Source organism: Vulpes vulpes, chromosome 7 (assembly GCF_048418805.1).
Source record: "Vulpes vulpes isolate BD-2025 chromosome 7, VulVul3, whole genome shotgun sequence".
Taxonomy (NCBI): Eukaryota; Metazoa; Chordata; class Mammalia; order Carnivora; family Canidae; genus Vulpes; species Vulpes vulpes.
The window spans coordinates 69,142,882-69,167,725 of NC_132786.1; the positions used below are offsets into that span (position 1 = coordinate 69,142,882).

The window sequence follows — 24,844 nt, forward strand, 5'->3', positions numbered from 1 at the left end:
CTAAATATGTAAAACCCTTAGAAGAAAACACAGGGCAAGAGTTTCATGCCACTGAATTTAGCAGTAATGTCCTGAGCATGACACCAAAAGCCAAAGGCAGCCAAAGAGTAGGTAGATAAATTGACTTCTTGAAAATTTTAAAATTATATGCATCAAAAGACAGTATCAACAGGGTAAAAAGGCAACCCACAAAACAGGAGAAAATATCTGCAAATCATGTATTGGTAACGGGTTTAAATCCTGAATATAAAGTACTAAAACTTAACAAAAAAAAAAACTACCTGATTAAAAAATGGGCAATGGACTTAATAGACATTTCTCTAAAGAAAATCTATAAATAGCCAAGAAGCACATAAGAAGATGCTCAACAACAACAACAACCCAACAACAACAACAAAAAAGATGCTCAACATCACTAATCATTAGGGAAATGCAAATCAAAACTATAATGAGATACCATCTCATGGTCAGTAAAATGACTACTATTTAAAAAAAAACAAATTCATTCATTCATTTGGGGAGTATAAATAATAGTGAAAGGGAATAGAAGGGAAGGTAGAAGAAATGGGTAGGAAATATCAGAAAGGGAGACAGAACATGAAGACTCCTAACTCTGGGAAACGAACTAGGGGTGGTGGAAGGGGAGGAGGGCGGGGGGTGGCGGTGAATGGGTGATAGGCACTGAGGGGGGCACTTGACGGGATGAGCACTGGGTGTTATTCTGGATGTTGGCAAATTGAACACCAATAAAAAATAAATTTATTATTAAAAAAAAACAAAAAAGCAAACAAACAGTAACAAAAAATAACAAGTGTTGGTAACGATGTGGAGCAACTGAAACCCTTGCACACTGTTTTTAAGAATGTACAGTGGCACAGCTGTTAACAAAAAATTGGAAATAAAATTATTGGGACGCCTAGGTGGCACAGCAGTTGGGCGCCTGCTTTCGGCTTGGGTCATGATCCCGGGGTCTGGGATCGAGTCTCGCACTGGGCTCCCTGCAAAGCGCCTGCTTCTCCCTCTGCCTATGTTTCTGCCTCTCTCTCTCAGTCTGTGTCTCTCATGAATAAATACATAAATCTTAAAAAAAAAAAAAAAGATAAAATAAAATAACCACATGATTCAACAATTCCACTCCTGGGTATTTACTCAGAAGAAATGAGAGCAGAGTCATGAAGAAATATTTGTGTACTTGAGTTCCTAGCAGTATTATTCATAACAGCTAAAACACAGAAGTAACCCCAGTGTCCACTGACAAATCACAGACAAAATGTGATGTATACACATGATGGAATATTATATAATATTTTAAGATGATAAATGTTAGGTGTATTTTACCACAATTTTAAAAATGGGGGGAGGGAGGAATACAGCTGTGCACAGGACCCAGTCACTGCCCTGAGAAAGTTCCAAGCTGAGCTGAGAACAGGAAATACAGGACACAAACTTCTAGGGCAGCAAAGTACAGTGGGCATTAGGGAAGTTCCACATGGAGGTGCCTAATCCTCCTTGGCGGTTCAGTAACTGACTTCCAGAAAACCTGACATCAAAGTTCAGAAAGAAGTGAATGATAAATGAGAGTTACCCAGGGAAGGAAAGGTGAGAAAAGGTATCTTAGACAAAGGGTACAATAAGTGTAAAAAAAAAGTTTGGAGGCAAGGAAGAATAGGACCACACCAAGGAACAACTGACCCTTGAACATCGTTTTGAATGTGTGGATTTTCTTTCCCCCAATAACCACAGGACAGTACTATAAATGTATTTTCCTTATGATTTTCTTAATATTTTCTTTTCTCTATCTTACTTTATTGGAAGAATACAGTATATATGTAACATACAAAATATGTATTAACTGGATGTTTAAAGCTGTCAGTAAGGCTTCTAGTCAACACTAGGCTATTAGCAGCAATGTTCTGAGGGAATCTAAAGTTTTACACAGCCTTCAGACTATACGTCAACCTCTCTCACCCCCACGTCATTCAAGGGTCACCTGTAAAGTGAGATGTAAAATTGCCAAGGCCAGACTCAAGAAAGGTCTTATAGGGATGTCTGGATGGCTCAGCAGTTGAGCGTCTGCCTTTGGCTCTGAGCATGATCCCGAGTCCAGGGATCAAGTCCCGCATCAGGCTCCCTGTGAGGGACCTGCTTCTCCTTCTGTCTGTGTCTATGCCTCTCTGTCTTTCTCATGAATAAATAAATAAAATCTTTAAAAGAAGAAAAAGAAAAGAAAAGGAAAGGCCTTATATGCCACGTCAAGTTTGGACATAACCTTCAGAGTTTAAATATTAAGGAGGGATTCATCATTTACAAAGATGATTGGCTGCAATGTGAAGAGTAATAAGAACTGGGTTAGAAGTTTAGTTAACAAGTAATACAATGACCTGGGAGGAGAGAAAGATGCCCTTAACTATAGAGCTGTAGCCTTGGGGTTGAGGGATGGGAATAAGAAGACTTTAGAGATGGAAAGGGTGGAACGGTTAGACTTTGGTGCGTTATGGGGATGGTTTTGACTTGGAGCATCTGCAAGCGTGTAACATTCCAAAGTCACAAAGGTGGAAAACAGCTGGCTTAACACTCAGCATGGAGTTAAACAGAAAGGCAGGACCAATAAATAATGCTAGCATCATTCTAGCAGCCAAACATAGGCCAAATTCTCTTCTGCTAACGACAACAACCCACCAAGAAGTTCAGAACTTGCTTTCTGGGTCAAATATGTTGCTCAGCCAGGAATTTTTCCACAAATAAGGTAGACTCATAGCAATTAGGGGGAAAGGCTACTAAAGGACAAGAGGAGAGATTACAGCACTTTAAATACGCCAAACATCTCCGGACCTCTCAAGGTGAGAAATGCTAACATTTCTCACCTATGGGTGTGTGTATGGGTGTGTGTGGGTGGGTGTGTGGGTGTGTGTGTGTGTGTGTGTGTGTTCTGGCCTACAATCAAAGACACTTCTCCCCTTGTTCCAGTAAATATTACTCTTGCTATTCCAAGTGTGGTCCAAGTGGTTTTGGCATCACCTGAGAGATTGCCGGAAATACAATCTAGCCCTGCCCACAACTACTGAATCAAAGTCTGCATGTTAAGAACAAGTGATTCATATTCGTGCTGAAGTTTGAGAAGCACTGAATCAGGGGACCAGTCCACAACTCACCTCCCTAAAACTCAAATGAACGTGCCAGCATTGCTGTCCCCGTAGCTGTTTGAAGCAGTAACTCAACAACAGCCTTCAAATTCTGCAACGTACAGAGCATTACACACTGGTACTTACTGTCAATTAGCACAAATCAAAAAGTAAAGTACTTTAAGTTTTCCTGCATTCAGTACACCACAATGCTTAGGGGAAACTAATATAATTATGACTTGTTCTTATTTAAATACTTTCCAGAGAAAAAATTCATTTCCACTTATTTAGTACAGCAATACATAACTCACATATCTATAAGTCATCCTGGATTTTCTGGTTTCCCATAGGGCTTTGCAAAGACCTTAATTATAGACTAGTCGGGGAGAACTATTTCATTAGCTAATTTTCTGCGCCCACCTCCTTTTGTCAGGTGAAAATGTGTAACCACGGTGCTTAGTGAAGGCACAGTTAATGTGTTTTGGATAGTGATTTGCCTTAAAAGGGGTAATTAGTATTCTAGTTTGAAAATAAACACCATATCTATTAAAAGTACTGCATTCAGGAATAGATTAAAAAGTTGAAAAAGCTAAACTTACATCAAAATTTGGACCGAAAAAAAAAAAAAGTCAGGCAAATGTCGTTGTATATATTATTTAATACATTTGGTTATTTTAAAAAATCTTCATTGGAAAGACTGATAATTTATCCTCTAATTATTAAGGAATATAAAACTGTCCGTGTTACAAAAGACCAAATTTTAGGACAATTAAGATCACTGGGACATTAACGGACTGAATATTACAGAAGACGGTTCCCTAAATTTAGATTAGTATTAATACGAAAGCTACTAAAAGAGGCTCAATCTTTTCAGAACGCCCAATAAAGAGACGTGTGCACGATAGCATCAAGGAACCGTACTGTAACAAGTGGGGACAGTAATCAGGGTTCTTAGGCACACCCAGAATAATATGAAAAATCATGGCAAGTCTTCCAGGTGGCAGAAAAAACAAAAGACATTTTTATAACTTCACTTCTTCCAGCACTTGTTTTTTAGTTTCAGAACCTGACATCAACTACGACCCTATGGCTACAGATAGCTCCGAGGTCCTGCATCTTTTCACTTTCCCTGTCCTGTTGTCACCAGATGCATATGCTTCACTCCCTGCAGCTGTTCTTTTTCTCTATCACAATTTATTTTCCAAAGTACCCACTCATCTACCAAACTATATATGCCACCCGTCTCAATATTCATCCTTCCATTATCTAGTTTATTAACCTACCGTGTACAAAACAGGAGAACAAGACTTCTCAGAAGGGTGATGGAAGGAAAGGAGGGCCCAAGACAAACTTTAGACAGTTGTTATGGCCAACAGCACTAAACTGGGACAAAATGGTCAAAAGTAATTCCTCAAAGAAATCTGACTTTGGTTGCTAAAATGATGGAATGAGAAAGAAAAAAATGATAAACCCTAAATTAGATTCAATGACCTGACATTAACACAATGCTGTAAAAAAGAAAAGCAAAAATTCCTAAGAAGAACATGAAGGAAAGAGCACTGTAACACACCATCATCAGTCACAGGGTGACTCCTGCATAACTGGTTATCTACAAATATTAGGAAGTCACTTATTAAATGGTTGCCCCCAAATTAACCAGTGCGCATCAAACCTGGTATAGAGATGTGTCCACAGTAGGGGATTAATAAATATCTACCAGCTAACTACTCTCATCACCTGTTAACTGTTCTATTGGATTATATGTAAAATATGAAGAAAATCTTAAGTTTCTATTGTCTAGACGAGGGTCTTCAAGTATCTGGATTCACATATTTTAGGAGCCAGCCTAATCGAGGTCTCATCATCTCAAATCAGATTGACCCCAGTGGCCTTCTAACCAGTTTTCCTGCCTCCAGTCTCTTCAGTTCTCTCCAGGCTACTTGGATGTCTTTACGCCACCAGCCTCTGCATCCACAGCCCCAGCTGACTTGAGTATAAACCAAAAGGTAAATAGAAGCACTGAGCACCATGCCTAAACATAGTATGCATTAAGTGTCAATATACTATGAGACCTTGGTGGGCATTCAAAAGCCTCAAAACTCTGGCCTCTACATACTTCACAGATTTGAATGACGACTAGTCCTTTACAGGGCTTCTCTCCTCCCAAGTGGGATACTACCTATCACCATAACATGCCACATGTTAAACACCTCATTTCTCCCTCCTGGGACTATATGCTGCTCCTACTCTCTTTTCACCTTCTCCTAACGCAATCCTACTCTTCTCGTGCAAGCTCTCCATCCACCACCAGGGGCACCCAGCTCTATTCTCAAGTCCACGTGAAGCTCTCCTACAAAGGTCCCAACGTCACTCCTGTGAGGTCCAATGCTGCATTTTGCCTACAGCACCTGTGAGGTGTGCATCTCTTTCTGTGAATATGAGGTACTACTATAAACTGGTGAGATAAAATTTCTGAAATGCATAAAGACAACTTTTTCATAACTGAAACATCTCAGCATGAAATGCATTATGCCCATAATTCCAGCTATAGAGATTTATCTCTCGTCTATAAGACAGAATCTTGTCTTCAAATGAACTTAATGAACAAGTGAAGGGAGAGCTTCAGAGATCTTGCTAGTGTGTTATTTCTTGACCTGGGTGTCGATTTCTTGGGTATGTTTAGTTTGTTAAAATGTGTGAAAAATACACTCTTATGGTGTGTACACATTCTTGTCTGTATAAGCAAGGCAAGATAAACACACAGAAGAAACGTGGAGAAGGGGAGAGGGAGGGAAGAGAAAAACCTAAGATCCACAATCTTACAAAGGAAAACTTCATTCTCACATACTAGCCTGGCAGCCATCATGGTAGTTCCAGGCACCTACTTACCTTTCAGAGTATTAAAAATGTTTCCCTTTAGAGGCTCAAACGCTATTAATCACTTTCACCCTTTTAACAAGGTATGGTTTGGCTGAAATAAAAATAATAACTATAAAATATCAACATTTCACAGGATAATACCAACATAATTTACAAAAATGCCAGGAGGAACAGCTAATTTACATGAATAAAGCACTCTGGAAGTGCAAATGGTATACAAATTCTAAACGATGATGATAATGATGGTTGAGTTATCAATATTTTAACCTTTATAAATGTAATTAAAAAATAAGCACTTAAATACCATTTTACATTCTCTAATCAGTTTAGAGGTACTAATTAAGCCACAGGTCATCCTCAGAAATATACGTAAATAATTCCATTTAGAGAAAATGGAAGCCAGGTCACCAACATAGGCTCACATTGAAAGAACTAAAGATATCCAGTTCTCTTTGGTGTTCACAACTTCAACTGAGAATGTGGAACATACTGACATAAACCAAGGAGGACAAGAAAAACTCAATGTTCTTGTTCTGTTTTTGGCCTCTGCTGTAAACTTTGCTTAAAGAAACATACGCTCGCTGGGGGATGTCTGGGGAGAGAATTTAAGTAAAATGATGCCCCACCCTGCCATGGCTACACCAGAAGCTCAATACAGTCGAACAAAGCAAATGGAGAGAGCAAGTGGGAAATACAGAAAAGGGTTTATAAGCGAGTGTACAAAGCCACTAAGGTCCTGAATTGAAAGGAACTGCTTCAACTAGGAAAATGCTGAATCAGTCCTATTTCATCACAGAGCCAGGTATGCACCCTTCTCCTTATCCCTACATTGGAATCTACTGAAAACGGCATGCAAGCTTAAGTATGAACTCAAGTGAGGAGATATGAAAATATGAAATTAATCTTAACCTCGGAGGTTGTAGCCCATTATGGCCTCCTGTGATATTTAGGTCCCTCTGCTGGAAGATTCTCAAGATTCTGTGTAGTTCTGGCCAAGAGGGTCTGTCTAGTAGTCTCTATATGTTTTTTTTTTCTGACTGCAACAAGCATATGAAGCTTAATATATGAGCAAGATATAATAAAAAAGGGGGAGCAGACAAAGTCACAAAAGCTTATATAAATTTTGAAAAACCAACGGAGACAATACATCACAGTGGTTAAGTGTCTAACTGGAATTAGACAAAGCGGAGTGTGATTCTCGACCTCACCACTTAATAGTGGGGCAAGTCACCAGACTTCTATTTAAGAAGTTTGACTTGTCACCTAAAGCTAAGAATAATGGCATTATCAATGTGGGGATTAAATGGAATAATGTGGGCAGCCCAGGTAGCTCAGCAGTTTGGCGCCGCCTTCAGCCCGGGGTGTGATCCTGGAGACCTGGGATCGAGTCCCACATCGGGCTCCCTGTGTGGAGCCTGCTTCTCCCTCTATGTCTCTCTGCCTCTCTCTCTTTCTCTCATGAATAAATAAATAATATTTTTTTAAAAATAAAAAAATAAAAAAAATAAATGGAATAATGTATGTGAAGTATTAAGCATAGTGACATGTGGTAAATGCTCAGTAAATGTCAGCTGCAATTTTTAGATGTTTTAATTATTAATGGAGAGACCAGAGAGAACAAGAGAATGGTATATCTGCACTAGGAGAATGGCAAATACAACTGCTCAGAGGTAACAGAAGGAATTATGAATACTGAAAGATAAATGAATTAACAGAGGGCAGGCTTGACAATAATAGGAAAAGATAGCAAGATAAGAACCAAAATATTAATTCTTTACAAAATTATTGAGTGCCTGCTCTGAGATGTTATAGTATTAGTTTACAGATTAAAAAAAAAAAAAAACAAAGAAGTCATCCTCACTGCAAACAGATCAAGAGCTATTAATTCAGCTGCAGAGCCTATAACTTTAGGTGACAGGTAGGGGGGGAAAAACAACAGCAGAGAATATGTACAGGGTTAGATAAAATGGCAAACCTGGCTCTGTTTGTGATAGATCTTGGATGGTTCAAAGGCCGTTATGAATCAAGGCTTGAGATGGATAAAGCCTTGATGGTTGTGACAAACAGCAAAGCTGCAAGTCAAAGAAATACTTAATTGTTTTTAAGATTTCATTTATTTATTCATGAGGGACACAGTGAGAGAGAGGCAGAGACACCGGGACAGGGAGAAGCAGGCTCCATGCAGGGAGCCCGACAAGGGACTCGATCCCAGGTATCCAGGATCACACCCTGGGCTGAAGGCAGCGCTAAACCGCTGAGCCACTGGGGCTGCCCCTCAAAGAAATGTATTTGCAAATAGACTCCCAGATAAAATGCACATGAAAGTGAACTTCGGCATCTTGGTTAGTTTGTATTTTTTTGCTCTTGGAAAGGTTGATAACAAAGTTTCAGTCCTGCAACACTCATATCAATCACGCCACTATGCTAATTTTCCCAGTCTGAAGTGAAAGCCTTGCTATAAAAGACATGGTATACTATCCAGGGAAGTCAATCATCCAAGGAATCAAGACTCCCCAGAGAAAGCATGTTGTTCAGTAAGAGATTAGGGTAACTACATGAATATAAGAAAATAAAGGCAGAGATGTGCTAGAACAGAGTTCTAAGTTTACACCCTGGGCTCCTCTCAGCACCCAACTTGTTATGGAACCTCCTGGGAGCCTCCTTAACATTAGTTGTGAAAAGTCACTATAGGGGCTCCTGGGTGACTCAGTCGATTAAGCGTCCAACTCTGGATTCGATCCAGGGTCATTCAGATGAAGCCCCATAGGCTCATCACGGAGTCTACTTGTCCCTCTCCCTCTGCTCCTCCCCATCGCACATGTGCTCTTGCTCTCTCACTCTCTCTAAAATAAATATATAAGATCTTTGTGGGGGAAAAAAATTACTACAATAGTCACTTAAACCATTCTTTTTAGAATCTCCCTATTCAAAAGTGGTAAAGACGATAAATGTTGACATCAGACTAGGACTCAAAGCCTGGCTCTACTGCTTACCATCATGAGGACACAGTCCTCACGTGAGCATGGAAATAATACCTCCAAGCTCTCTGAAATGTTATGACAATTGAAAAAAAGAATACATTTAAGGCTTGGCCTGAGTCACAGTCATTAGCTTAAATGAGTATGAGAGCTGAAGTTTCTTTTTTTTTTTTTTTTTAAGATTTTATTTATTTACTCATGAGAGACAGAAAGAAAGAGAGAGAGAGAGAGAGAGGCAGAGACACAGGCAGAGGGAGAAGCAGGTTCCATGCAGGGATCCTGGGACTCCAGGATCACGCCCTGAGCCAAAGGCAGATGCTTTAACCACTGAGCCACCCAGGTGTCCTGAGTGCTGCAGTTTCTTGAAGAAACACCAGTATTTCCTTTTTACATCCTACTGTCTAATTCCATGGTTCTCCTGCACATCAGAATAACCAGGAGGGCTTGTTAAAACACAGATCACAAACCCCATCCTCCCAGAATTTCTCAGTGTTTCTGAGCCAGAGCTCTAGAATCTGTACTTCTAACGAGGCTGGCAAGTGATGCTGTTGATGCTGGTCTGGGGACCACACTATAACCACTGGTCCATCTAACATCATTCCTAATGCCCCTGTCCACTGTGAGAACTTTTCATGCTAAACACAAAGAAACTGACCTCTTCCAGAAGGAGTCAGAAAAGGCTAACATCAAAAAAAAAAAAAAAAAAATTGTTGGCCATGTACCTATGTAATAATGAAAAGACAGCACTGGCTGAGCTAACCAGCCCCTAAAGAGAAAGTTAGGGGTGCCCCCCATAACCCATAATCCCTGGTACTCTTTTTTATAATATATTAGCACAGGTTTATCCTGTACAAATACCAAGCAATTCATGCCTGGTTAAATCCCCACAGACATGTAGGCAGAATGCACAGATGGCTTCTTCCTTTCTAAATACTGTATGTATATTTTTTTTTTCTTTCCTTTCACTTGAGCAGTAAAACTCACTGCCTTCAGACTCTCATGGGGCCTAAATATGAATAATCTCAGTGCATTCAGAAGCACCACAGTTCTGGGGTCCTGTACACTTGCTCTTCCGATACCATGAACTGCTCATACCTGGCTGGAACCCAGCTGGTCATGAATGGAGATAGAAGAGATAGAAAAAAAACTCAAGAGCATTATAGATCTAGAAGATGAGGGTTCTCTCAAGCTCTTCTGGTTGCCTCCAGGTTTTGATTTTCCAGAAAAGAGCTCTACTCTCCAAGGTGTACACATTTGTACCCTTCTAGTCCTCTGATTAATGACCTCAGAAGATGAACAACTGCTGACACATACTAAAATGGAGCTTCTACATAGGTAGAGGAAAATTAAAAGACTATTTTCTATTAAAAATTCAAACTTCCTTTGAACACTTTAAGTGCCCCTACTTTGCTTTAGGAATTTCACCTTTATCCTTCCACAAGTAAATGGATTTATCATCATCTCCAATTGCTACCAGGCTTAAAAAAAAAAAAAAAAAAGCAAAAGTACTGCTATCTGACCAGCAACAATATAAAGACTTGGTGACCATGGCAAATTATACTAATTACCACAGACTAGCTGGACATCTTCAAATTGAGGCTCTCTGAAGTAATTTACTATGATAAACTGACTGAATTACAGCAATTTTAATTTCATATTCTTGTAGTCCCTTCCTCCCCTCCTTTCCCCGGTAACTTTGCTTGTCTTTAAAAAGGCCATTTTGAGGCACTTTGGGTAGGATATTTTTTTATGCTAGATTTGTAGCATTCTCATGAAGCTTGAAATTAAAATTTCTTTTTCCTACCAATTTAGTCCCTTCCCACTTGGCAAACATCTTTTTTGATTCTTGCATCTCTAATGGAGCTGAAAATTAATACTTTTTTGCTTAATTCTTTATTTATGCAAAAGAATCATCAGTGATGTTTTAGTATGATTCTTTCTGCATAGTAGGGACTTGTAATAAAAACCTTACATTTCTATAGCACCTCATCTCTGAGAAGACCATAGAACACTTCAAAAACTACTCAGAGGGAACATCTCCACACCACTCACTTACAGCTGCCCCTCAGGTGAAATGCATGCTCTGACTAAATGGCATTTACTCAGAAGAATTACAGAATACAAGCCTAATGATTCCAAAAAAAAAAACTTAACACTTAAAGAAGGTAATTACACACAAAAGTGTCACTGAAAGAAGTGAATTTGATTTACAGCAAGTGTAGTTCATTTATAGCAAGGTATGCAGGAAAACTTTAATAAGGATAAAAAATGGAAATAAAAAAATCAAAATGTAAAATCTTTCCCCCCCAAAGAACTAAGGACAGTTTCGGATAGTCTCATTTTGACTTAACCTATTATCAAATTTGTCACCATTCTTCCACATGTGTTGTCACACTCATACTAAAAATGAGTGAGCCCGGGTTAGCTAGGAATGATGCTGTGATCATCTCCATTATTAACAGTTTTTCTTGCCAACATTATTCACGCCCCTTATCTGGAAGCCTGAGTTAATCTGCCTGGCCAAGAGAAAGCCTGGAAATGATTTAACTACCATCCAGTTTAAGAGAAAGGTGATGAAATGGTCTCCTGGGAACATATCAGATATTCAGTTTTATGATTCCTCTGCTACATGATTTTTAAATCTACCAAGTTCATCCCATTTACAAGGCATTTAAAATTCAATCTTAAATCAATCAATATCTATTAGGTATCAACCACTCATTCATTCATTCAAGAAATATTAGGGACATACTGCACCTAAGAAGCTGTGCCAAATTCCGGGGCAGGGGAGGGGGGAAACAACGATTAATAAACAATGTCCCTTCTCTCCAAAGAGTTGAAAAGGAATTAAAAACTGCAAATGCAAAAGCACAGCAAGAAATTTAAAGACATGTAAGAAATGGTCCTCCAGAGGACTTCTAACTGCCTGAGAAGGAAAGATGTGGATTCGATGGAGGAAAAAAAATAACTATGAGATATGGCAAATGAATAGTAAAAACAAGAAGTGCAATAAGCTCTGGAAAGGAAATCACAGGTAGCTTCATGGATAAGATAGAGCACAACAGAGAAGGTACTCAGGCAGGGGGGGCAAAGATGGTGGGAAAGATGTACAGTATAAAGGAAAATACTGGTGTGAGAAAGAACAGAGTCCAAATTCAAGGACAGAGACACTAATTTAATCAGAGTATTTCTATAGGAAAGGGGTAAAACTAAGTATGGAAGAGCAGGCTCATCCCAATTGTTGGAGGCATCTGAATGCCAAGCTAAGAAAATAATCTCATTCAGCAAACCAGATTATTACAGGGAAGGAGACCAATTATAATGACCTAATATTTAGTTTGCACTTTCAATTTACTTCTTTGATTATGCAACTATGCTGTTCCAGACAAAGCCTGGTACATCCATCAACACCACAGCACGGGGAGTCAAGCTGTTCTTCACGAGTCCTTTCCCATGCAAGAACTTAAAATAATCACATTTCTATGGGATGTAGGAAGAATCTGTGGCCATCTAGCCTGCTAATATCCTTTTTTTTGCAGTAAAATCCTAGGGGAACCGGTGGGAGCAGAGTTGAACTGGCATTGCTGCCTACCACTCTTCTATTCCCAAAGCACCCCAGTGTAGCCAGCTGACAACCCTAACAGATAATTAGGTATCTGTGAAGAATACTGTGATACCATCAAACCAGCCCACTCACCAAGTTTATCTGCCTTCAGTGAGGGATCCCAGTGACCCTACACCTGTGCTACATCCCAAACAGAGGAGTAGTTCCAAAAAGCCAGGTCAACCTCGGGGCAGTGAATCTCCAAGGTACCCTATGTCAAAGAGCGGAACATCTAAAATGCACCTGGGTATAGAAAAACAAGAGATGGTATTTCTAATCACAGTGGGTGAACAGATCATCAGCAAGGTCCCAGGATCAGAGAAGAAATGAGGAAGCCTGCAGGGATATTCAGTCTATTTCCCTGGTGATACACATTCAATTCTGTCAGGACCAAATGCCCGAGGAAATCCAGCCCCATTTTCCTAGGGGACTATCCTGTAGCCCAATAGTTCTCCCCGTGGAAGGATTTCCTGACGTTCAGTTTACAGTTTGCATTTCTTATTTCTCTCTGCCATGCTCACCTCCACTGTGGTGGAAAGTAAATAATCCCTTTATTTCTTATTTGAATCTTTAAAGATAGTGAAGTCTCACCTTCACCGTCCCCAAGTTTACCTTCTGCATTTCTATTTCCAATCAGAAGGACCTGAGCTACATGATCAGTTATTATTTTGTCTTTCCTCTTCCCAGAATAGCAGGCACAGCCACCTTTACCACTCCTTTGATAAATGCACAAGTGACAATAAACAAGGACTTAATTTTGCTTTGCAGCTATGTGTGAAATAGCTTGAGTCACCCTGCAATGTGCTCTGTACTGAAGCTGCGCCAACTCCTGAGGACTCTAACTTTGCTGCGAGTGACTAACTTAAGAATGACGGCATCTCTTCAGGAGCATCTGATCCCCAAAAAGGTTAACGTCTATTTGCTTCCGTGCTCATTCCTAAACGTGCCAGTTCTTCCAACCAGCATTGGAGCTTGCCTCCTCCCAAGTCCTCAGTCGCTACAGATGCTTGACCCATTTGTCGAGTGCCCGGGTGCAGGAGTGTCCAACATGGCATCGGGGACGCCGTCCCACCCAAGCCAGAGAAACGGGATGACGAGCCCTGGCTCCACCAAAAATACTCCTGGCCTTTCTCATTGCCATATCACGTTGCTAACACATATCTAACATGCTGTCATTCATCACCCCCGTGAGACTGGCTACTTCGTGCTGAGCTCTTGTCACCTGCTGCACAGTGTTTGGTGGCAGCCCGTCTTCCTGAGACAGAAACACAGTCGAAGTGGTGAACTGTGTTATGTACTGTTCACTTTGTATTGTTAAAAACCTTTGAAACTTCTAGGTAGCTGAACCAAAAAGGTTCATACCCCTTACCAGCAGGACAGCTCTTTGGCAAAAGCAACGAATACTGCCGGGAAGCCCAGCACTACTTTAAATAAATAAATAAATAAATAAATAAATAAATAAATAAATAAATAAATAAATAAATAAATAAGGAGCTTCGAAGCCTTTAAAATTTGATATATAATCTTATTTGGGATTAAAAAATGTAAGTGATTTTTAAGGAAATTCCCCTGTGAAGGGCCCATTATCTTTTTCAGGGCCTCCCTGTCTTGCCGACAGAGACTTGACAGCAAATATTGACTCTGTCCATCCCTCTAGAGATAGGCAATGCATGCATAAAAGATAGATGGGTGAATATGATGCTCTTAAAGGGTTTAAAACAGACCTCTGAATAACGCATTTTCTTAAGAGACTTTAAGTTGGAAAGGACTTCTTTAGGGCAATATGTCATTGTTGTGCCTTCCCATCAACCACATTCCCTGGATTTCTGATGGATGGAAGACAGAAGACATGGGAGAGGATACAGAGAAACGCTTGGTGCCCAAACCTCACTACCCAGTCCTCGGTCGTTGTCAGCCAGGCTGCCAAATACAGACATCTCGAGGGAAAGAAATATCAAGTCACCTCAACTCCAAAGTCTTTCCCTTACAGCTGGCCAAAGATACTTGTGGCCCTGCTCACTCTGCTGCTTCACATCCCTCTAGGCTCACCTCTGGACCTGTGAACACAAGCCCTTACCCCCTCTCCAAGCTGTGTGTCCACACCCGTGAGGGACTTGCCAGCTCCTGAGAGCCAGCCCCGCTGGCCTGAACAGCAGGCCGTCGTCCTGTCACCCGCACGCAATGAAAACATATGTAAGCGAAAGGCAACGTGTGGCATCACTGAAAGAAATGCCAGTGTCTAGTGATCGCGTGATATGCCCCCGGTGGCAACTGCAGAATGCTAAGTGAGCCCATGAACTGCACACGCAACTCCTCACTTCACTTCTACATACGAGTTTCCAAGCTCATCTACTTTTCAGCTTTAGTTGTTATCCTCAGGCTGAGAGATGAGCCCTACACTTCTACTTCCTGCCCTCATCTCTCCCCTGGCTACCCGTACTCACTCTCTAGTTACCTAGAGTAACACAATTCCAAAGGGATACTCTGACAATACCTCACAGGTAACAGGCACAAAAGCACCATCTTCCTGATCCTAATCCCCAACCACCCAGGTCAGAGTTGACATTAGAAGGTTTTGGAAAATTCACTCTTCCTTCAAAATCTCTTTAATCTCGGGACGCCTGGGTGGCTCGGCGGTTAAGCACCTGACTTCAGCTCAGGGCGTGATCCCGGGGTCCTGGGATCAAGTCCCACATCGGGCTCCCTGCAAGGAGCCTGCTTCTCCCTCTGCCTATGTCTCTGCCTCTCTCTGTGTGTCTCTCATGAATAAATAAATAAAATATTTTTTAAAAACAAACAAAATCTCTTTAATCTCTGTCCTCTTGCTTTTCAGCAGCCCTGCCCTCACCTGGCCTTTCCCTCCTACAACTGATTAAGCCTGACTTCTAACCAGGATCTCTCTATCCATTTCCTTCTCCACCAACCCATTTTGTACACTGCTTCCAGATAAATCAACCTAAAAATATTAATTTCACCATTTTATTTTTCTATCAGAAAAGCATAATCTCTATCACCAGTTAGGAAGTAATTATGCTCCCCCAAAATTAACCTAAATCTGATGAAGCTTCTAGACCCAAGTTACAAGACAATAAAAAATCACAAGTGATACCATGGAAAAGCTATCAACAGAAGCTAGAATGTGGAAAATTCTATAGGGCAATGATCTAGTTTCTTCAATAAATAAATTTCAAGGGGTAAAAATAAAAATGAGAGATTTATAGATGGAGTTTTAAGAAACTTACCAATCACACTGCAATATTTAACCTTATTTGGATTCTGATTCAAACAAACTACAAAGAATATAGAATTATAGCATTTGAGACAGCCAAAACATGAATAGTGACTGGATATTTTGGTTGTAAGAAAATTATGTTTTTAGGTATTGTTATTTTTTTTAAAGGAGTCTTTATCTTTCAGAATTCATATTCCAACATAGATGAAACAGAGTCATCTCTAGGAGTTTTCAGAAAATAATAAAAGACAGGGAAATGAGCAGTGGTAGAAATAAAATAATATTGGGGTGCCTGGGCAGCTCGGTCAGTTAAGCATCTGACTCGATTTCAACTCAGGTTATGATCCTGGGGTTGTGAGATCCAGTTGCAGGTCAGGCTTGTGCTCAGCAGGGGGTCTGCTTGAGATTCTCGCTCTCCTTCTCCCTCTGCCTCTCCCCCCATCGTACTTGTCTGCTTTCAAATAAAGCTTTAAAAAATAATGATAAAACAATATTACCATGAACTGATTAACTCCTGACATGGGTCAAATTAGATGATGGGGGTTCATTGCACATTTCTATGTATTTCTGAACATGGTTGAAATTTTCCACAATAACAAAACAAAAAAACCAGAATAGCAGCTCACTGCCAAAATGAACAAGTCCAAACTGCCCAATCTCTTATTTAATCTCCCTGTCACCCAAAATTATTCAATCTAGCTTTGGTAACACTTTCCAAATAACCAACTAACCACCAAAACCTTCCATTCTCCCCAGGTCTCTAACGTACTAGTTGCATTATGCATTCAACCCTAACCAAAATGAAATGGGCCAAGTCTCACCTTGACCATGAACTCCACTACCTGAACCCATTCTGACCTCCTCCTTCTCTGGTCTTCTCTAGCACTGGTGTTCACAAAGAAAATTTTCTCATGGGGTCATGAACTGCTCTGTAATTGTCCTTGTCAATGTTTCTGTCTTAACTCCCTGCAAGGTTATACTTTCTTAAATTCCTTTTAATGAATATGTTTAAAAATAAAGAAATATCTTTTTCCCCCTCAGTTAAAAAACAAAATTTTTCCATTAACATAAATTTAGAAAATTCATACAAGTAAAAAATGGGAGGAGGGAGAGGCTACATAGAAAATCCCCATTTTTAATAAAGACAGGAATAAACCTTCCAATAAAATTACTTCTGATCCAAAAAACAGTCTTTTTTTTAATTTTTTTTTTTTTTTCAAAAAACAGTCTTGGATGAAATCATGTATTTGTCCAATTCTCAACTGTTCAAATCAAAAATAGGAATTACCTGCTGTCCTTGAGCTGCTAACTCTAAATAAAGTTGTCCAAAATCTGTGAATGGAGATCAGTGACAGCACAATCATGCAGTTTTTCTTTTCCCTTTCAAGTGTGTGTGTGTACTAAAGCATTTTCCACCATCTTTATGGAGTTTCAGCATCTTATCATTTGCTACCTGTCATGGAATGCAGACATTCCTAAACAGGGGACAGTGACCTTTTGAATTTAAAATAAATTCACTTTTTGTAAACCTCTCTTACTCCTTAAGATTGTCTTTAACAGCTTTGGTTTTAATGTGACCAAACCTCTGACACTTGGTAATCCTGGCTTTCAACTTGGAGCATGCATTAGAATCAACTGGAATCCTACCAAAAACAGGCTCTCCAGAGGTGGGGTGCAAAGGGAATCCTCACCACTTACTATACGGCCTCCTGGTTTCTAGCAAGGACCCCCACCCTCGGCCCAGGTGTGCCACACCTTCACAAGCACACCGTCTTCATAGGGACCCTTACAGCATCAGTAGCAGCAGAAGCCTGATGGGCACATGACTTGTAATGCTCCATCCTCTAAAATCTCAGACAAAACCAGATAGAGAAATAAGCTTTGGGAGTAGTAGGCTGCCATTTCTACCACTGTTTCCTCCAGATCAAGATCTAATCTGACCCAGGCAGACTCTGCCTGGGTAAAAGGAATTTAAGGAGAGCAGATTTCCCCCCCAGATCTACCTTATTTTGAAGTATTTGCTGCTGAGCTACTATTTTAGAGTTTGACCCAATGTACTAAGATGTCCATGACATTTGCCTCAGGTTTCCCTGGGCATTAGGCACCTTAGCACTTGCCACACTTGTACCAGGAGCCAGAGGGATCTCCTTGGCTACCCATCAGTTCTGGCTTTAAGCATTAGTAGTAGTGAACATGAAACAATACAGGGTAAGCCCTGATACTATGGAAACTGGCTTCAATTTAGAGGAAGATTTTTAATGTAACTTTCTAAAGTAAACTCAGTTTTGTTCATCAAGCAGCATACTACCCATTGACAAGACACAATAAAAATTCCAGGAGCAAGCACCTTTCTGGAGATGCAATGGCATGGATGATGGTGATTTTAATACGCCACCCACAATACAGACTATCAAAAAGTTTTAAAGCCTGAGAAACGAAGAAAAACTTTCTGCAAGGATAATCTGACAAGTTATCTGGCTTGGAATATTGGGGGGAAAAAATGGTTTTACTTCAAGATCTGGAATCCTCAGCTAACAAAATATCAAATGAAACCAAACCTAAGAACAACCTAGTTTCAGACCTGGATTCAAAACAGAAATTGCATTTGTCTCCTTGAAAAACTCCTCCAGGTCATGGATCAGTACCAATAAGATTTGTGGATTTTCTTACCTAACAGCAAACTTCAAAGTTCTCTCAGCATGAGGTCAATTTTATCACTATTTAAATATTTATGTGGCAGTTAACAAAAGTAAAATGATTTTACATTATGCCTGTGTTGATCTCAAGAAAAAGAGATCAAGGCACTAAAAAGTGAAGTAACTTCTTCGGGGTGCCACTGTCAGTGGTAAACACTGTAATTAGAGCGCACTGCCTCCACCTATAGGACACAAACGCAACTACAGAGTGCACGAAGGGGTTAGCGTTTCAGCCAATAACAGCTAAAGGGGCAGTTTGTTTTGCAAGGAGATATGAAAGAGGAGATTATTTTTTTATTTTTTACTTTTTTAAGAATCCTAACACCTGTTCAAAGTGATTCTCTTATTTCCTGTTGGGCAGAATTCCACAAGAAAGAGAATATTTTGTTTCTAGCGCACCTCAGTCTTACGCACTTTAAAATGTGCAGCCAACAGTATGACAGACATGTCACCAAGTAGGTGACATTTTGGAAGGTGCTGCTGCTGCTCAGAAGGGCAAAAACATGTATTTCTATTATCACGGTTTCAAAAAGAGTGTAAAACTGAAAAAGGGAGTGCAGCGGTGTGTGGTCATGGGGCTGACACCAGGAGAAAACTCTGACACCCTGTTACTAGCATGACTGCAGCCTTGTCTCCTCACAAAGCTGTCTCCAGACACAAACATGCTGAGACAAACAAGCCTTTCAACTGCAGGACGGATTCTGTCTGCCAGGGAGAGCCCAGGTTCCAGTGGAGAGAAGCTGCTGAAGTCTTTAGAAGATCAAAAATTATTTTCTTTTCCAAGATTTAATAAACAAAGAGCATTTCCGTTTTTCTTTTTTATTTATTTATTTTTGCATTTCAGTTTTTCAGCAAGAAACATCTTCCATTCAAAGAAACACTGAAATTCAAACTCTACATATGGAGATCCATTCACGTTGTATACCATCACCTCCACTCAAGCTGGCTCATGCTTAACTTCAGGCATCTCCTGTTCTTCTCCTTATTTCATTCTCCAGAATGGATTTTAACCCACAGAGCAAGCCACCAACAAGTATGTGAAAACTAAACTGGCCTAAACATAAAACTCTACATGGAATTTAACCAAGGGTCTTTTTTTAAACCATTCATGTCAGTTTAGGAAAAAAAGCACTCTCCCGTGTTACTACTCCTACCAAATCTCTAACAGTGAATTTAGTGGAGAAACATACATGCCTTGCAGGCTCCTCCTCACTTCACCAGTGAGCTCTCCATTTTGGGTTCATCTTTATTTCCTAATACCTCGTACGCAGCTAGGGCCAACAACTTAATAGTAAACCGGAGTTAAAATATCTGTCACAATGGAAAGCAGATTCCTGAGTTGACTGCATGGTGTCATAGATTTTCCAAGACTCCCAAAAGATTTACAAATCCTTCTCGCCTTTGTAATTCTTTACCATGCCCCATGAAAGCCTGTCTTGTTTATTTCACTATTAGACAATACTCAATACCATCCACAGACCCTCCCTGCATTAGTCTCTAACCACTCTGCTCAGTCTTTTTCAGTGCCAGCACACCAATCCTACTTTATCTCATCATACCCTGATCAAAATCTCCAGTAGTCCAATATTACTGGAAACAAAGGTCCCCAAACTTCAGCACGCATAGAAATCACCTGAAGCACCTGTTGAAACACAGACCATATGGACATATCCCTAGAGTTTACGATTTGGTTAAGTATATGGTAGAGATAAAAATCCGCACTTTTAATATGTTCTCAGGTAACACTGGCCCCAAGTGATGGTTTCTAATTTGAGGATCCTAAATGAATACAACAAAAGCACCTTAGGAACTAAAACCAAAACAAACAAAAAACCCTGAAACTACAGACAGAATCCAGTCCTTAACCACAGGAGTTCTCATTCAGGACGTCTAGAATGGGGCTAGGAATTAATCCCTGGGTAAAATCAAATGCATACCCAGCTTCAGAAACCATCAGTCTGAACATCGGTCACAAACGCCTTACATGGCATCAAAGGCTCTCCACGAGCTGTGCCCAAACCTACCGAAGCCAAACCATCACTTCAACATGTTTCGACACAATTATATGACACACTGTGCCAACTGTCTTCTTATATTTAGTGACATTAGTTCATCTGTGCACCTGCCACTGCGTACTCAGTTTACGGATGGGTATAGAATCTAATATTACTTAGTAATCTGTGACGGAAAGAACTGTTTGAAGGAACTAGAAAATACAGAGAAATAAAAACAGTGTAAAAGGTGCAGAATACATCTCATTGTCTAGTAACAATTCAAACTATTTAGATGAACTTCTTATGCAAAAGTGCTTCATTCTCAAATCTGTGGGTTAATAAAGATGAGTAGAATGGATAGTTAAGAAGCAATGAGAGATTAATTCACATCATGACTAAGGTCATTCTTCCAACAACATGTCTCAGAAAACAAAAGAGGGGGGCAGCAAAGTAGGTAAGAGGAAGAGAAAAATGGACTCAAAGAAGCAAAGAACATGGTGAGACCTTGATCTCCAAACAACTAGACACAATAAATGAAACGAAAATGATATTTCTATGTTAGACACCTTACCTTGTATTATTAGGTCAGATTCAGTTTTATATTCTTTAACTGTCAAATAGCTTCCACCAATGATACATGAACACACTAACATCAAACAATAACAGTATTCCAAGCGCACAATTTGAGCACCATCAGTTTGCTGAGACCTGTAACACACAACTGAGACCTCTCTCCTGTCCTCAACACATCTTGGGGATGAAAGCAGTGGGGAATAGCAAGCAACTGCTTAATGGACACAAAGTTTCTCTTTAGAGTGTTGAAAATATTCTAATATTACATCGTGGTGATGGTTGTACAACTCCATTAATTTACCAAAAAACCACTGAAATCTATACTTTAAAGGCACGAATCTTACGCCATGTAGATTATATCTCAAAAGAGCTGTTTAAACAACTCATATTGTAATATGAAGGGTAAGATCCCCAAATCACTTATTTGAAACCATACATGTGAAAGGTACAAGTCAGTTAATAATAAAGCCACAAACACACATTTTAAATCATGTTTACATGTCAGGATGTTCACGTCTCATCGAGTTTACAGTTCATTAGTATATTATAAACATTTTCAATATGAGTTGGTGGGTTTTGTTTTCAAAAGTGTGGGAATTGTATATGTTGGACAAATTTAAAGTAAGTAGAGCTAAGTAAGGCATATCTAACTTTGTTCATTATCATAATTAATTCTTCATTATAATATTATAAATATGATAATATCATAAATAGACTTAAAAGTTGTTTTCAACTTACTACATTAGTCTAAGTTGGTCAAATATCAGAGATCAGAAGAACTGGTAAAGTATTTAAGAACTTTGCAAAACTAGGTTTAGATATTCCATAAATACTTTCCAGGGCTTGATATAGTCAATTATGAAATGCTGTTCAGTACTATAATACAAATAATTCCATATGTTAATACTTCATATTCTAATAGTGTCCAACATGTTTGCATAATACAAATTGCTAATATTTTTTTAATATTCTATTCATATATTTTTAGTCTATCTGTATCTATCTACCTACCTACCTAATTTATTTGAGACAGAGAGTATACAAGTAGGGACAGGGAGAAAGGGTAGAGAGAGGGAGAGAATCTCAAGCAGGCTCCATGCCCAGTGGAGAGCCCAACATGGGGCTTGATCTAACACCCTGAGATCATGCCCTGATCCAAAATCAAGAGTCTGACACTTAACCAACTGAGCCACCCAGGCACCCCAATCTGTATCTTTATATATAAAGAGCATCTCTTAAACCCCAAGCGACAAACTCAACAAGACAGGGGTATATTCTTCAAAATACCACTGAGAAGTTAGTGGACATTATAATTATTGGTTTCTTTTAGGCACTGTGTCTTTTTCCCTCTGGCTATCTTTAAGAAGTTTTACTTCAGTTTTTCAGCAACCTGATGATGATGTGTCTATGTATTGGTTTTTTTTGTGTTAATGTTGCTTAGGATTTATTGATCTTCTTGGACCTGTGGGTTTCTGTTTTTCAAAAAATTTAGAAACTTTTGGTTATGATTTCTTCTGTTAATTTTTTGCCCAAGTAACTCTCTCCCTTCTCTCCCATACCTTCAACGACAAAATGTTAAACTGCAGGATACTGCTGCATTATAGACAATATGGCTTTGTTCATTTTTCTTTGCAGTCAAGCTTTCTCCCTGTGCTTCATTTTGCATCGTTCTGATTGACTCATCTTCAAGTTCTCTGATCTTTTCTTCCATAGCAGGTAATCTGAAGCTAATGCCACCTGGTGAATTTTTCATTTCAGATACTAATTTTTATCAATTTTCTTAAATCTCAAAGTTGCAGTTTTCTGTTTTTTCACAAACATAACTGTATGCTTGACACTGTGGATGGTTCACTACTGAAAATGTGGATTGTCTTACTTTAGAGTGAGTTTTGCTCTGGTTGGCAGCTTATGTACAGGTGGACCAGGCTGATGCTGTAGAGACCTGGTTATGCAAGATCTAGAGTAACCCCTACCCTAAAGCCAGAACAGTCCTCTTCCTACAACATAACCTTTCTGAGGCCACATCTGAAAGTACAGGGTACTCAGCAAGTTCACCTTACTCTGGCCACTTCAACTGACTTCCAAGCATCTGGCAACATCTGGAACTGCTGTTCAACATAGTCAGTCCCACAGTGGCTGTTTTCTGCCAAGCCTTGCAGTGTATCTGCATAACTTTATATTTGACCAAAGGCTCCAAGGCATTCTTTTTCAGATTGATGAGGCACCTCCTCTGTGCAATTCCCTCTTCTCCACCTCCACCATCCTAACCCACAGATTCCAGCTGCCTCCATATCCTCAGACTCTCATCATCTCTGCTTCCACTGCTTAGGGAGCCTGCTGCTATCTGCCTAGATTTCATTTCCCTGTGCCATGGTGTGGCAGGTGTCTCCGAGGAGGAAGCTGGAATGAATGCACTCTCTACTCTCAACTGAATGTGCTGACTGCCTGAATCTAAACGGTTTTAGATTGCTTACAACAGGAGGCAACTTTATCATGGCTAGAACCAAAAGTCCCTCATTCTATTTTTGAAATGGCTCAGGAATCCCTGGGTGGCTCAGCGGTTGAGTGCCTGCCTTTGGCCCAGGGCGTGATACTGGAGTCCCACGATCAAGTCCCACATCAGGCTCCCTGCATGGAGCCTGTTTCTCCCTCTGCCTGTGTCTCTGCCTCTCTCTCTCTCTCTGTTTCTCATGAATAAATAAAATCTTTAAAAAAAGATGTTAAAAAAAAAGAAAAAGAAATGGCTTTAAAATCTATTATCTTATTTCATCCTTAAAACAAACATGGGACGTCTTGGTGGGAAAAGTACATATTTTCATGATATATCAAGATATAAAACATTAAAGAACCAGTTTCTACACAATAAGAATATTTTTATTCAAAATACAAATATTCATCAAGCACCTATTATGGACACACAGCAATAGACAAAGTGGTAAAAGGAACTCCGGGAATGTAAATGCAACCTACATTCTTTTCAATGAGTCATCAATAAAACACCTACTAGATTGCACCAAAAGAGAAAAAAAAAAAAAGCCTAATGAATAAGTAACCAAGAATCCACCATTCACTCCAATAGGAGCATACCTATACTCTTGAAAATGACTACAATTTACATTCATGATTTATTTTTTCCTGCAAATACTATTTGCCATGCAAGTAATTTTATTCCTACACAGTTATATTTTTCAATTTCCTACATATACTTAATTTTTTTCATATTAGTAGGTACTATCTAACCAAGTCACTTCTATTTAGCTAGGCCAAATTTGCTTCCACTAACTGTTAAGCGTACTTCCAATCCTCATCTGGCCAAATCAAATATATTTTCCTAGCACATGGAGAGAAAATATAATAAAATTTCTAAATACCATCTCTGCAGCATCATACCAAACAGTAATATCATTTCTCTGATCTCCAACAAATCAAAGTGATACATTTATACTTTACAGTTATTTTCATCTCTCAAAACAAGCTCTTGACCTGTCATTTACCCCAATATATGCAAGAGATGACTGTAGGAAAATGGTCATAATACTAAGCTACATATGTTTATAAAATACTGTTTAAAAACATCTTAATATTGATTACCTTAATGTATTACCATTTCCAGTGAAGCCAAGTACATTACAACAGAAAGCCAAACACTGTACATCCTTGATTGCTACCAATTGAGAATCTCCTAATTTTAAAGCCTGCTAAAAAAAAGTTAAAGGGTCTTTTGAAGATGATAGAAGTTGATGACATCGGCAGCCTCACCTTTAA

The 24,844-nt window shown here is 39.5% G+C and overlaps 1 protein-coding gene across 6 annotated transcripts in view; it reads right to left on the reverse strand.

The window, feature by feature from the left end:
* The window catches only part of EXOC4 (exocyst complex component 4), a 754,775-nt gene that overhangs the window by 631,879 nt on the left and 98,052 nt on the right, over positions 1-24,844 (reverse strand). The window lies entirely within an intron of this gene.